The following is a 12415-nucleotide window of genomic DNA, read 5'->3' on the forward strand; positions in this document are numbered from 1 at the left end:
CACAGAAGGCTAAATCATTTGCCCAGGGTCATACAGCAGGCCCGCAGTAGAGTCAGGGTTGAAACTCATGCTGTTCAGTCTTTCAGATAACAGCTGTCCTGATGGTTCCCTGGTTGTGTAACAAGATCCAAGGGGGAAAGTCTCCTAAGTAGTGGTGGGAGGGTTTAGTAGTTGTACACAGAGCTGTGCAGAGAGAGGTATTTCCTCTGGTAATTAGGACAGTTCAAGAGGGATTTCTCCAAAGATGACTCTAGCCTGCAATGGAAATGTCAATGCAACCCCCATGAGGTGGATTAGTTCATGCTAAACAGGAAAAAAAAAAGAGAGAAAGGCAATAAATAAGCTCCATGTAGTTAGATATTTACCTTATGACTGTTGGTGAATAGTACTTGTGCAATCTATTTATGCAAACAATTTATGTTTATGCAAACGGTTTATGAGAAAAGACTGAAAAAAAACAGGCTTTGTTTAGGCTGGAGAAGAGAAGACTGAGGGGGGACATATAACAGTTTTCAAGTACATAAAAGGTGGTTACAAGGAGGAGAATGAAAAATTGTTCTTCACCTCTGAGGATGGGACAAGAAGCAATGGGCTTAAATTGCAGCCAGGGAGATTTAAGGTGGACATTAGGAAAAACTTCCTAATGGTCAGTGTAGTTAAGCACTGGATAAGTTGCCAAGAGAGTTGTGGAATCTCCATCATTGGAGGTTTTTTAAGAACAGCTTAGACAAACACCTGTCAGGGACAGTCCAATTATCACCTAGTCCCTTTATCACAGAGCTTGTATGATGATCCTGCCTGGGCCATCAGTGGGCTTTGGAGCCAGACTCATCAGCATAAAAAGAACCTTCTACTGCATGAGCTAAGGAGTAGCTCTTCAAGTTGGTAGCTATGGTAGGCTCTTATCCTGTTAGGCAGACCAGTCACTATAAGGGGATAAAGATCCGCACTCAGCCCAGGTGGCTTACACTTAGGAGCACCTGAGTAGTGACTGTGTAGAGAAAGGATTCCCAGGCATGCTGCTCTCCAAAAGCCATGCTTTAAAAAGGGAAGTAGCAGCACTCATGAAAACCATCATGTCCCATGGGCTCCCAAATACTACCTGGTTTGACAACACGCAAGGTGTACCATGTATCAGAGGGGTAGCAGTGTTAGTCTGGATCTGTAAAAGCAGCAAAGAATCCTGTGGCACCTTATAGACTAACAGACGTTTTGGAGCATGAGCTTTCGTGGGTGAATACCCACTTCGTCAGAGATTTTAGGTGTACCATGGGAGTGGAGTAGATTGTATCACATATCCAACTCCACCCCTGCTGTTGGAATGCCGTGCAGCTTCTATCAGGGGTGGCAGGATATACCTGGGTTAATAGTTTGCTCTTTCATTTCACACAACTGTGGCTAACATTCGAAGGACTCATGGAGCTGGGCTGATCCCTTAGCTGCAACAGACGGCATCGGAGCTGAAAGTGGTGATTCGCACCACAAAGCATTTTACTACAAGAGTGAACACAAAACAAGTCCCCCATTGTCCCCTTGTTTCTGCTTCTGGCTAAGCATACTCAGGGAGACCTGGAAAGGAGATCTCCTTCCAGTGCTGTACTGCCAGAGCGGAATTGGTGGTAGCAGGGGCAACCTACAGAGTGGAGTATTCACTCAGGCTGCCTGCAGCGTTCTTGGGTTCAGAAGTCTCCACTACTCCACAACACCTCGAACTCAGAAGCTCATTGTGAAAATGTGGGCCTAAAATGCTTGTGATGTTTGGATTATCACAATCCAGCCTGCTAGGGCCCCAGTCTAAACTGAATTGCATGAGCAGAGCCCTGCTTTATTTGAGTGCTGGAGTCCAACTGCAGAGTTCTCAGCACGGGACCAGGGTGTAGGATAGGTAACTAACCTGACCATGCCCAGAGTTTTGATCCTGAGCTGCAGCAAGTTCCCTTTTCAGACTTGTCAAATAACTCTTCCACAGAGGATCTAAGCCATAATTTTAATATTTGCAAGTCACAATTTAGGAAATAGTGGTTGGGGGGGGAGGTGATTTGGCTTCTTTTAGTATAAAAAAAAGAGTTTTCAATCCTAGTTATGAACAGATCTTTCCATTCTCTAAATAAAACAGGCAATAATTATTATACATAAAAACAATCATTGTCAGGCGCTTCTTATTCTATTAAGCAAATGGAAATGTACCCACCCCAATTGTTTTTCCAGAGGATTAATATGCACACAAGTATTATCCAGATCAGGTCCCATGACTTCAGATAGGATTAATACATTTGGTACACAAGAATGTTAAATTCCCAGGACTTGTTTCAAATCAATCTACAGTTGGTATATCCTTGCCACTGGATTTAATTTACCTACTTCCAAAAAGGTGATTGCAGTTTTTAAATTATTAACTTTAATAACTCATCCAAAAATAATTTACATGAAAACTCCCTTGCTATTCCAAATAATCAAATCCAGCGTCAGTGCCTTTCCAAAAATAATCTGCACTGGTTTTAACAGTGGCTTCCTCTAGCCTGAAAGTGTATGAAGTAGCTTTAGTTCCTATAAATATCAAGAGCAAGGGCTGTCTGTTCTTTTACCCCCTATCCTCTCCACCGTCTGTTGGAAAGGCTAGGGTTTAAGATAATCTCAACATAGTGTAGAAGTGTTAATTTGTAATTCAACTAGACATTTTACTTTGCTAAGACCTCAAATACAGAGAGGTGCAATTTAGCATCAGATGGCAGGTAAAGCCTGAGGTTTGGGTGTTAGGTGCATTAAATAAAAGTCCTTGCTTATAGGGCCAGATAAGCGCCCCACACCCACAATTGGTGCTCGGTGTTTAAGAGCACCCAGCTTCCATTTATGCACTTAATAGTGCCCGTCATCCAGTAGGACTCACTGAGAACTATGGGGGGTGCCTAAAAGGGAACAGTTGGGTGCTGAGCTCTATTGAAATTCTAGTCTGTGCTATTTCTGCTTTTTCTCACCTGTCTCTACGAGCTCACATTTATTTCCGCTTTGATCCCGGTCTCTCCTCTCACCCTCACAACTGCCGAGTCTTCATCATGCCTACATTCAAGGTCCTAGGATTCTGCCTTTACTCACACTGCCCCTTTACTGGTCACTTCTGCTCATCCATTCCACCTTGGCACATCACTTGTCCATAGAATTTCACGCCCAGCTCTCCTCCCATGACTGTTTAGGGTCCGGCTGACTTGAGAGTCTCCCAGCTGAAATTCATGGTTAACAATTTCCCTTTCTAGTTGTTGGAAATCTAGGAAACTCTAAAAACCACCTTGAAAATGTGGTATTTGTGTTGCAGCAGTGTCTGGAGCACATTGTGCCAGGCGTTCCAAATACTCCTAGCAAGACAATCCCTGACACACGCCTCTTACAATCTAAACAAAGACAGATAAAAGGTAGGAGGAAACAGAGGCACGGACTGAAGAACAGATTTGCCTATTGTCATATAGCAGGCCAGTGGCAGATGTGACACAGCACTGGCCCTGGACTATCTACTATACCATGGTATCTCCTAGTATTGGCCTTCCTTTGCAGGTGTTCAAATGTCCCCTGTTTTTCTCCCATGCTTTCTCCAGAGGTTTATTCATTGTTATGGAGTTTGCCTGCTATAAAGCCAACTTCCCACATAGCTCGTCTCTCTGCTGCATGGCCCATGCACAAACTCATTCATAGTTTTGTTTACGTGGATAAGAACTATTATTTTCAGCCAACCCAATTCCTTCAGCAGTTGTTTGGTGCTCTCCAGCAAGGTTTTGCCACCACATTATGCTTCTTTCTATTCTGGACCCCACCGCCTTTCCCATCTCTTAAAAGGGCAACGGGGACTGGCCCCTTATTGCCTTCAACAGTCAGCATCAAGTTCTTCCTTCCTTCTTACAACCTTGCAAATCTGCATTTTGAAACATGCAAGTCAAATGTGGGTGATAGTTTTCTATGAATACTAAATATCATTCAAGCCACTTTCTGTAGTCAGACTACCTGAGTAACATAAATCTTCCAAAGAGCCTAAGATGCATACATTTATTTCTATTTTATTTTAATCCCCCTGCCTTTTTTTTTTCCCAGAGATCACTGAATTTTAGTCATCCTTGAAAAAGTAGCCTGACTTATCAGCTCTGGGTTTATTTGTATTGACAAGACAATAAAAATTCTTGTCTATCACTGTCATCTTTAGCTCTTCACTTGACTCTGGAAGAATTTAATAGAGGCACGAGAATAATGATGAAGAAAAAAGATTAAAAATTTAATGGTCTGTGAATGCTATTTGCAGTTTGTCATCGTTACAGAGGCTCTTTTTTTCTCCCCTGTGTTTTCCATTGAAATTCTCACTGCCAGGAATGGACATCAACTAAAAGTTCTAGGTGCAAAATAAAGTTTCAGCTAAAGAGAAAGAGCAAAAACTTTTCATTCTCATTTGACTGAGAGTGAGGGGAGGGGAGAAGGGAAGATAAGAGAGACATACACCTGAGGCTGATTGAAGACATGAGCCTGCTCTTGCTGAGTGTTCTTTATTCTTGGACCAGACTAATAGATGGACAAACATTTTGCACAGTGAGGAAGATTAATCCTAAAATAACTCTGTTTTACTCTGCTGTGGTATCCTAAGTAGCAAGAGAGATAGCAGGATGAAAGGGGCAGGGAGGAAGGCTGCTTTTGAGCCCACTCCTTCAAGCAATACTGGCATGATAGCTTTATTTTACTCCCAGTAATATTTCTGGTCCCCTTGTATACATGATGAGATGGAAAGTTTGGGGCCATCTTCACAAATCCATTTTTTAAGAAACCCATCCACTTATGTTACCCCAATACTCCCCAATGTTACATTTAATGCCTGAGACCTATTAAGTGAAACTGACTAGAAACCGGTAAGATAGGCAGGCAAAATGCAAACAAATGGCACAGAGTGTGAAAGGAACTCAGAACTAATGCAGTTATCCCAAATACAAACCTTTATGTCACCCCAACCTACCATCCTCTCCCCACACACTGTATAGATAGGGTAAAATCTTGGTCCTATTGAAGTCAGTGGAAAAACTCCAATTGATTTCATTGGGGCCAGGATTTCACCAATAATCTCCTTTTAAATGTATACATACTACACAGTATAATTCCAGTTACCCAAATTACCTTTATCCAAACATCCTAGTTATCCAAATCCATAGTGCCCCCCACTACCACCACCCCAGCATGTGAAATTGCAGCTCAAAATAGCACTCCATATAGCTGAATAGCTGGTTATCCAAAACTTTTGGATGTCCCATACACCACCCCAGCATTCACGTGAACAGAATATACTGTAAATATGCCAGACAACACTTGCAGTCCCTTTTAAACCTGATTCTAATATATAAACTTGGGAGATCATTTGGATACAGTTTCATTAAATTTAAAATAGTTCGGTTTGTGCTTTTCTTTTACCCAGATTTCACTCCCCAAATTTTGTCAATATTCAAACTAACTTTCTTTAGTGCTCTTCTAAAAGTTGTACAGCTACTAGACGAGTAACATTTTATCGCCTGAATTTGTAAATGCTTATTCAAGTCCAAATCCAAGTGTAGGTTTTCTCTACAGGATGAAATTTAATAGTGAAAAATGCAAGGTCCTGCATTTAGGGATTAACAAGAAGAATTCTGGTTATAAACTGGGGCCGCATCAGTTGGAAGTAACAGAGGAGAAGGATCTTAGAGTATTGGTTGATCACAGGATGACTATGAGTCGCCAATGTGATGTGACTGTGAAAAAAGCTGATGCGGTCTTCGGATGCACCAGGCAAGGTACTTGCAGTAGAGGTAAGGAGGTGTTAGTACCATTATACAAGGCACTGGTGAGACCTCATCTGGAATACTATGTGCAGTTCTGGTCTCCCATGTTTAAGAAGGATGAATTCAAACTGGAACAGGTACAGAGAAGGGCTAGTAGGATGATCTGAGGAATGAAAAACTTGCCTTATGAAAGGAGACTCAAAGAGCTTGGCCTGTTTAGCCTAACCAAAAGAAGGCTGAGGGGAGATATGATTGCGCTCTATAAATACATCAGAGGGATAAATACCAGGAAGAGAGAAGAATGATTTAAGTTCAGTACCAGTGTGAACACAACAACAAATGGATATAAACTGGCCATCAGGAATTTTAGACTTGAACTTAGACGAAGGTTTCTAATCATCAGAGGAGTGAAGTTCTGGAACAGCCTTCCAAGGGGAGCAGTGGAGGCAAAAGACATATTTGGCTTCAAGACTAAGCTTGATAAGTTTATGGAGGGGATGGTATGATGGGATAGCCTAATTTTGGCAATTAACTGGTCTTTGACTATTAGCAGTAAATATGCCCAATGGCCTGTGATGGGATGTTAGATGGGGTGAGATCTGAGTTACTACAGAGAATCCTTTCCTGGGTGTCTGGCTGGTGAGTCTTGTCCACATGCTCAGGGTTTGGCTGATTGCCATAATTGGGGTCGGGAAGGAATTTTCCTCCAGAACAGATTGGCAGAGGACGTGGGGGGGTTCACCTTCCTGTGCAGCATGGGGCACGGGTCACTTGCTGGAAGATTCTCTTCACCATGAAGTCTTTAAACCATGATCTGAGGACTTCAGTGGCTCAGACATAAGTTTGATATAGGAGTGGGTGGGTGAGATTCTGTGGCCTGAGTTGTACAGAAGGTCAGACTAGATGATCATAATGGTCCCTTCTGACCTTAAAGTCCATGATTCTATGACACTTTAAAATTGAATTCTATTCAAACGTGTGTTAACTCGCAGGATGTTAAACAAGATTTGTACTTGGGTGCACTTAGTTCAGTCATTTTTAACTCCTGAGAGTTAACACAACTCCTAAAGGTCATGTTTCAAGATTACCTAATCTTCCCAGTTTGGACAAAAGCTTGAATTTCAGGTCATTTATGGCCTATTGACTTCAGTAGGCTTTGGATCAGGTCCTTCCAAAACATAATGCAGCATAACCAGTCATGAACCCCACCACTCTCCCCAACATTGACAGTGTTATCTTGAGCTGCAGAAATTCCCCACATCTACGTACAGAAAAGAAAACAGAATCTCATATACCTCATATAACTCACAGCAAATGCTGACTTCTTTATAGCAACCACTGCATTATAACTTATCTCCAGTGTGCTTCCTTTCATCATAGGAAGAGCTGAGGTCCAGATTCAAACTCTGAGCAGTCAGTCAGTTAGCTCATGTCAATTGATATGGCTCCTTTCTCTCCAGGAAGATTCCCTTATCAGGATTTCAAATCCTCACCAGTTATTCTTCAGAAAAATATTGACACGCACAGGACATTCTGCCTCCCCTTAACATCTGTGCGGCTGAACTCTTCGCACGAACAAGCTATCATACTTTCTTATCTAATTTGCTCCTTTGCAGCTTCCAAGAGGAAGCGAAAAAATAAAATGGAGTGGAGAGATCATACCTTTTTACCAGGTAGGTGATATCTCTGCATAACTTTTTTTGCCCTTTATTACAGTACACTCTTTACAATGGAGCAACCAACACAATTATTATGATTGGTGGGTGGTCAACAAACTTAACTAGGTCTGGTGGGAATTTGAACAGGACTGTGAGATACTATGTTACTAGAATTATTGCCTGTTTGCCATGGAGTCCTCTCTAAAAATATGACGCCATTTGCCTGTATTCTCAATTTTTATACCATCTTTTCTTTCCTTTCCTCCCTCATCTGGCTTCTTTGGGACAGGGAGTCTGCAGTGACATCTGCTTATGGAGGCATCATTGCAAAGCTGTCATTGTTGCTATGAGCCTTGCCACATAGCACCAAACTGGACTATTGATCCACCAGCCTGTGCCAATTCAAAAGCATGCAATGAGATTTATTCCTTTTCCTTTATGGGGCAGTGGCTCTGGAAGCCGCTGCTGGTCAGGAGCACTCAGCAAATATGGAAGGGGGAAGGAATGCAGCTTTGTCACCTCGCCTACTGATTCTGAGCTTTTAAGTGGGAAGGTGGAGCTGTCAAGAGCCACATTCGTTCACGTGTCCAAAAACACCCTCATAATGGATTCCCCCTGAAAAAGGTGGGGAGGGAGGAAGGCATACTGATTTTCTAAAAGGATGGAATGCTGTTATTTTCCAATTAATGCGCCACTTTAGAGAGCAATCCAGCTGGAAAGCTAAGCAGGCTGAAAAGCTGCTTTCTGCACTTTTCCCTACAGTGATTTGCTTTCCCTCAACTTCTTTCAAAAACCCACCACAACTACTCAGGCCAGATCCTCAGCTGGCATAAATTTCTCTGGCATTAGCATCAATGGGGCAATGCAGGCTTGTACCAGCTAGGGATCTGGCCTATCAGGCTTAAGCAAAAAGTACAGTCTAGTGAGGACTGGTTTATTGTCAGTCCAATTATGATAATACAATCTAGCTCTTACATGCACTTTTCATTAGAAGCTCTCAGTGCATTTTATGATGGAGGTTAGGATAATGACCTGCATTTAGGGAAACAGGCAGAGAGAGAAGAGGAGACTTGGCCAAGGTCACCCTGCAGGCTAGTGGCATAGCTTGGAATTAAACCCAGGGCTCCTGAGTTTGAGTTCTAGCTCTGTGTGCTATCCTCTAGGCTATCCTAGCACACAGATAATTATTGGCATTTATATGCTGCCTTTTATCCCAGCTCTCAGAGCACTTTAGAAGGGTGGGTAAGCATTATTAACCTGTGAAGGAAACTGAGTCGCAGCGGTGGTGAAGGGACTTGCTGTCTAAGGTCAGCAGCAGAGTCAAACAAAACTGTCAGTACTTTGGGGCGATATGAGCAGCGAGGGTTTGGGGCCTGATGGATCCGCATCCTTGGATCTCTAGGGAGCAGCCACCCACCACATGGTATGTGAGGGGAGTCAAAGGAAGACATCAGCCATGGAGGATACAGCAGCCCTGACAGGCTGTGGGGTAGTATGTGGCAGAGAGATCCTTCTCCGCTGAATTCTGCAAAACACATCTGGGCACATGCAATTTACTCCAGCTCTGGATAGGTTCCAGAAGCTGCACCGCTCTTGGATAAATCTTCATTCCTCCCTAAAACAGTCCATCTTTGGGGGCTCAGGCAGAGCACCCACTTTTGTGAAAACACAGCCCAGAGGAGTGTGTTGCAGTGCAAGGTACCACCTGCAAGTCCTGCTCCATGGTGAGACCCACCATGGAGAGCAGCCAGAAGATGAACTGATTCTGGCCATGGCCTGGACTCAGGGGACTCGGCTGCCCTTGAAGGATGATGGTGGAGAGCAATAATGTACACACAGCCTCCCCTCCTGCAGTGAAGAATCTTCCTTTGGGCACAGCAATCTTCTCCTTGATGCAACTTGCATGAACAGCTGAGGGGGTGGGGAAATCAAGCCTTTGATCTTTAAAGCAGCTAACAAAATAAGAGTGACAAGATTGTCTACTCAGCCTCTGCATATGGGAACAACAGACAAGAGCAAACAGTTCACGTAAAGGAGCAGGGTTACAGAGCGTGGTGGTGAAGACGGATCGCATTTGTTGCACTGGCCACAACATACCACTATGTAACAGAATAATACATTCAGAGTTTGGTTTCTGCACTCCTAAAATCCTATAGTATCTTTTCCAGGCTCTCTTTCTTCCACATCTGCCACTGCAGTGTTGCCCTTTGGTTTTCCTGACAGCAATACAGTACATCACCAGTTCAGCATGTACAGCTGAGGATTCTAAAACAGGACTGCAAGAAGGGAGAACAAGGAAATAATGTACTGTAGGACCCAACTCTGTAAAGAAAGGAACAGACATATGAAAGCTATGGGAGGGATATCTAGCTTTTCGGTTCCATATACAGCATGAGGAAGGCATCCCACCACCCACTCCATAGTATGTTTCTAATGAACTTTAGTGGCAGGGCAAAGGAGTGGATTGTCAGCCCTAGACAGACACTGAACTCATCTATCCCCTGAACAAGTAAAGTTCTACAAGCTACATTACCCCACCAACAGACCTCAGTCCTGACCTGAAGGAACCACTTCTAGGGATCATGAGAGCTATTCAGTCTCTATTCCCAATAAGCCTTAGCCTTTCAGCTGAGGCTGCCATCAGTACTAAGTTGCAGCGAGGGGGACATTTCTTCTCTATGCACGAGACAATGTTGTGTGGGGGACACAGCACTGGACTGAGATTCTGGAGATCTGACACTAGCCTGCAGTGTGACCTCAGGTAGGTCCCCGTCCCTCTGCTTCCTTCCCACCCATTGTCTGCCTCCTCTATTTTATGATATTATATAATATATGGAGCTATACCTATCTCATAGAGCTGGAAGGGGCCTTGGAAGGTCTTCAAGTCCAGCCCCCTGCTGTCACTGGCAGGACCAAGTACCATCCCTGACAGATTTTTGCCCCAGATCCCTAAATGCACCCTTTAAGGATTGAACTCACAACCCTGGGTTTAGCAGGCCAATGCTCAAACCACTGAGCTATCCCTCCCCCATCTATTAAGACTGTAATGTCTTTGGGGAAGGGGCTGTCTCTTACTGGGTGCAGCCATGAACTGGACTGGGTCCTCTAAGCTATTATGCAATATAAATAGATAAATATTACATCTCAGATCACATAACTCTTATCATGACTCATGGGAGGTGATTGTCACATTCTGGTCAGCACTGATGAGGCACCAGGTGGAATACTGTGTCCAGTTTTGCATGACACACTTTAGGAAAGATGTGGACAAATTGGAGAGAGCGTTCAGAGACAAACAAAAATGATGAAAAGTTTAGAAAACCTGACCAAGGAGGAAATACTGGGTATGTTCAGTCTTGAGAAAAGACTGATGGGGGGACCAAATAACAGTCTTCAAATATGTTTAGGGCTGTTATAAAGATGAGGCTCAATTGTTCTCCACATCCACTGAAGGTTGGTCAAGAAATAATGGGCTTAAATCTGCAGCAAGAGAGATTTAGGTTCAATAGTAGGAAAAGCTTTCTAACTATAAGGAGAGTTAAGCACTGAACAGGCTTACAAGGGAGGTTGTGGAAACCCTACGGTTGGAGGTTTTGAAGAAAAATGTTGACAAAACACCCTTTGAGAATGGGTTAGGTTTCTTGGTCCAGCCTTGGTGCAGGGTCGTGGATGAGATGGACCTCTCAACATCTCTTCCAACCTTACATTTCTACGACACTATATATGTGTGACTTGATACAGAGCTAAAATAGGTGATCAGAGATCTGGGCTGGATTAGAACAGGAGATTTGTGACCATGCACTGCACACTTACAAATTGACCACCTGATGTGCTTGCGATGAGCTCTACTGTGCAAACCACTAGCAGAGCTTATTTTTCTGCCTGGGATGCTGTTTTCATGTTTCTCAGAGAAGGCTGACTGAGGAAATTCCACTTTGGTATCTTCCATGTGCATTAATTTCTGGAAGTGAAAAGCACATCACTCACAGGATCAGGCTCTGATCAATTTATGGCCTTTGTATCCGAGGCAGAGAATAGTGAATTGCATCTCCGACAGACAAACCATGGCAAAGATATGATTGGTTGTCAAATTACTTAATCAGTGGCAATACCAGGATGAAAGGCCAAGAGTCTTTGTGCTCCGACCACATAGTTGCCTAATGGAAATACATTTTAATTTTATGTAATCCATTAAAAGATTTAAGTGCAGCATTCAATCTTAACTTCCACATTGCCTGACTTTTGAGTCTAGTCCTGCAGCATTAATGTTACAATAACTAATCTAGCTGAGTTAGGCATGTAGATAGCCCCTTCTGCCATAGTGTTTGAGGAGCTCCACTTGGGGCTGGTCTACACTGGGGGTGCAGGGGTGGATCGATCTAAGATATGCAACTTCAGCTATGCTATTCACATAGCTGAAGTTGAAGTATCTTAGTTCGACTTACCTGGCCGTCCTCATAGCAGCAAGTTGACCGCTGCAGCTCCCCCGTCGATTCCACTTGCTCCTCCTGTCGACGTGGAGTACGGGCATCAATTTGGGGATCAATTTATCGCGTCTAGATGAGATGTGATAAATCAATCTCCGATAGATTGATTACTACCTGCCGATCCATCGGGTAGTATAGACGTGGCCTAAGTCTTTAATGTACAACATTCCTGTGAGGAAGAGAAGTGCTGCTAACCCTATTTCATAGATGGGATTATGAGCCATAGAGAGATTAAGGCCCAGATCCTCCCCATCGGAGTTATGTACCTCATACCTTCAAAGATCTGTGCCTAAGCGATTTGTGCCACATCACATGGCACATTTGTGTCAGAGCTAGGAACTGAAGATGGGTTTCCCTCATCTGTGGTTACCACTCTAACCACTGGACCAACCTTCCCCAACAGACTGTTCTTCGTTTAATAGTCTGAGATTAGTTAAATGAATCTGAACCCTAAAATAAAACAAACAATTAGGCAGAGGTGAAGAAAAGATACCAG

Source organism: Gopherus evgoodei, chromosome 7 (assembly GCF_007399415.2).
Source record: "Gopherus evgoodei ecotype Sinaloan lineage chromosome 7, rGopEvg1_v1.p, whole genome shotgun sequence".
Taxonomy (NCBI): domain Eukaryota; kingdom Metazoa; phylum Chordata; order Testudines; family Testudinidae; genus Gopherus; species Gopherus evgoodei.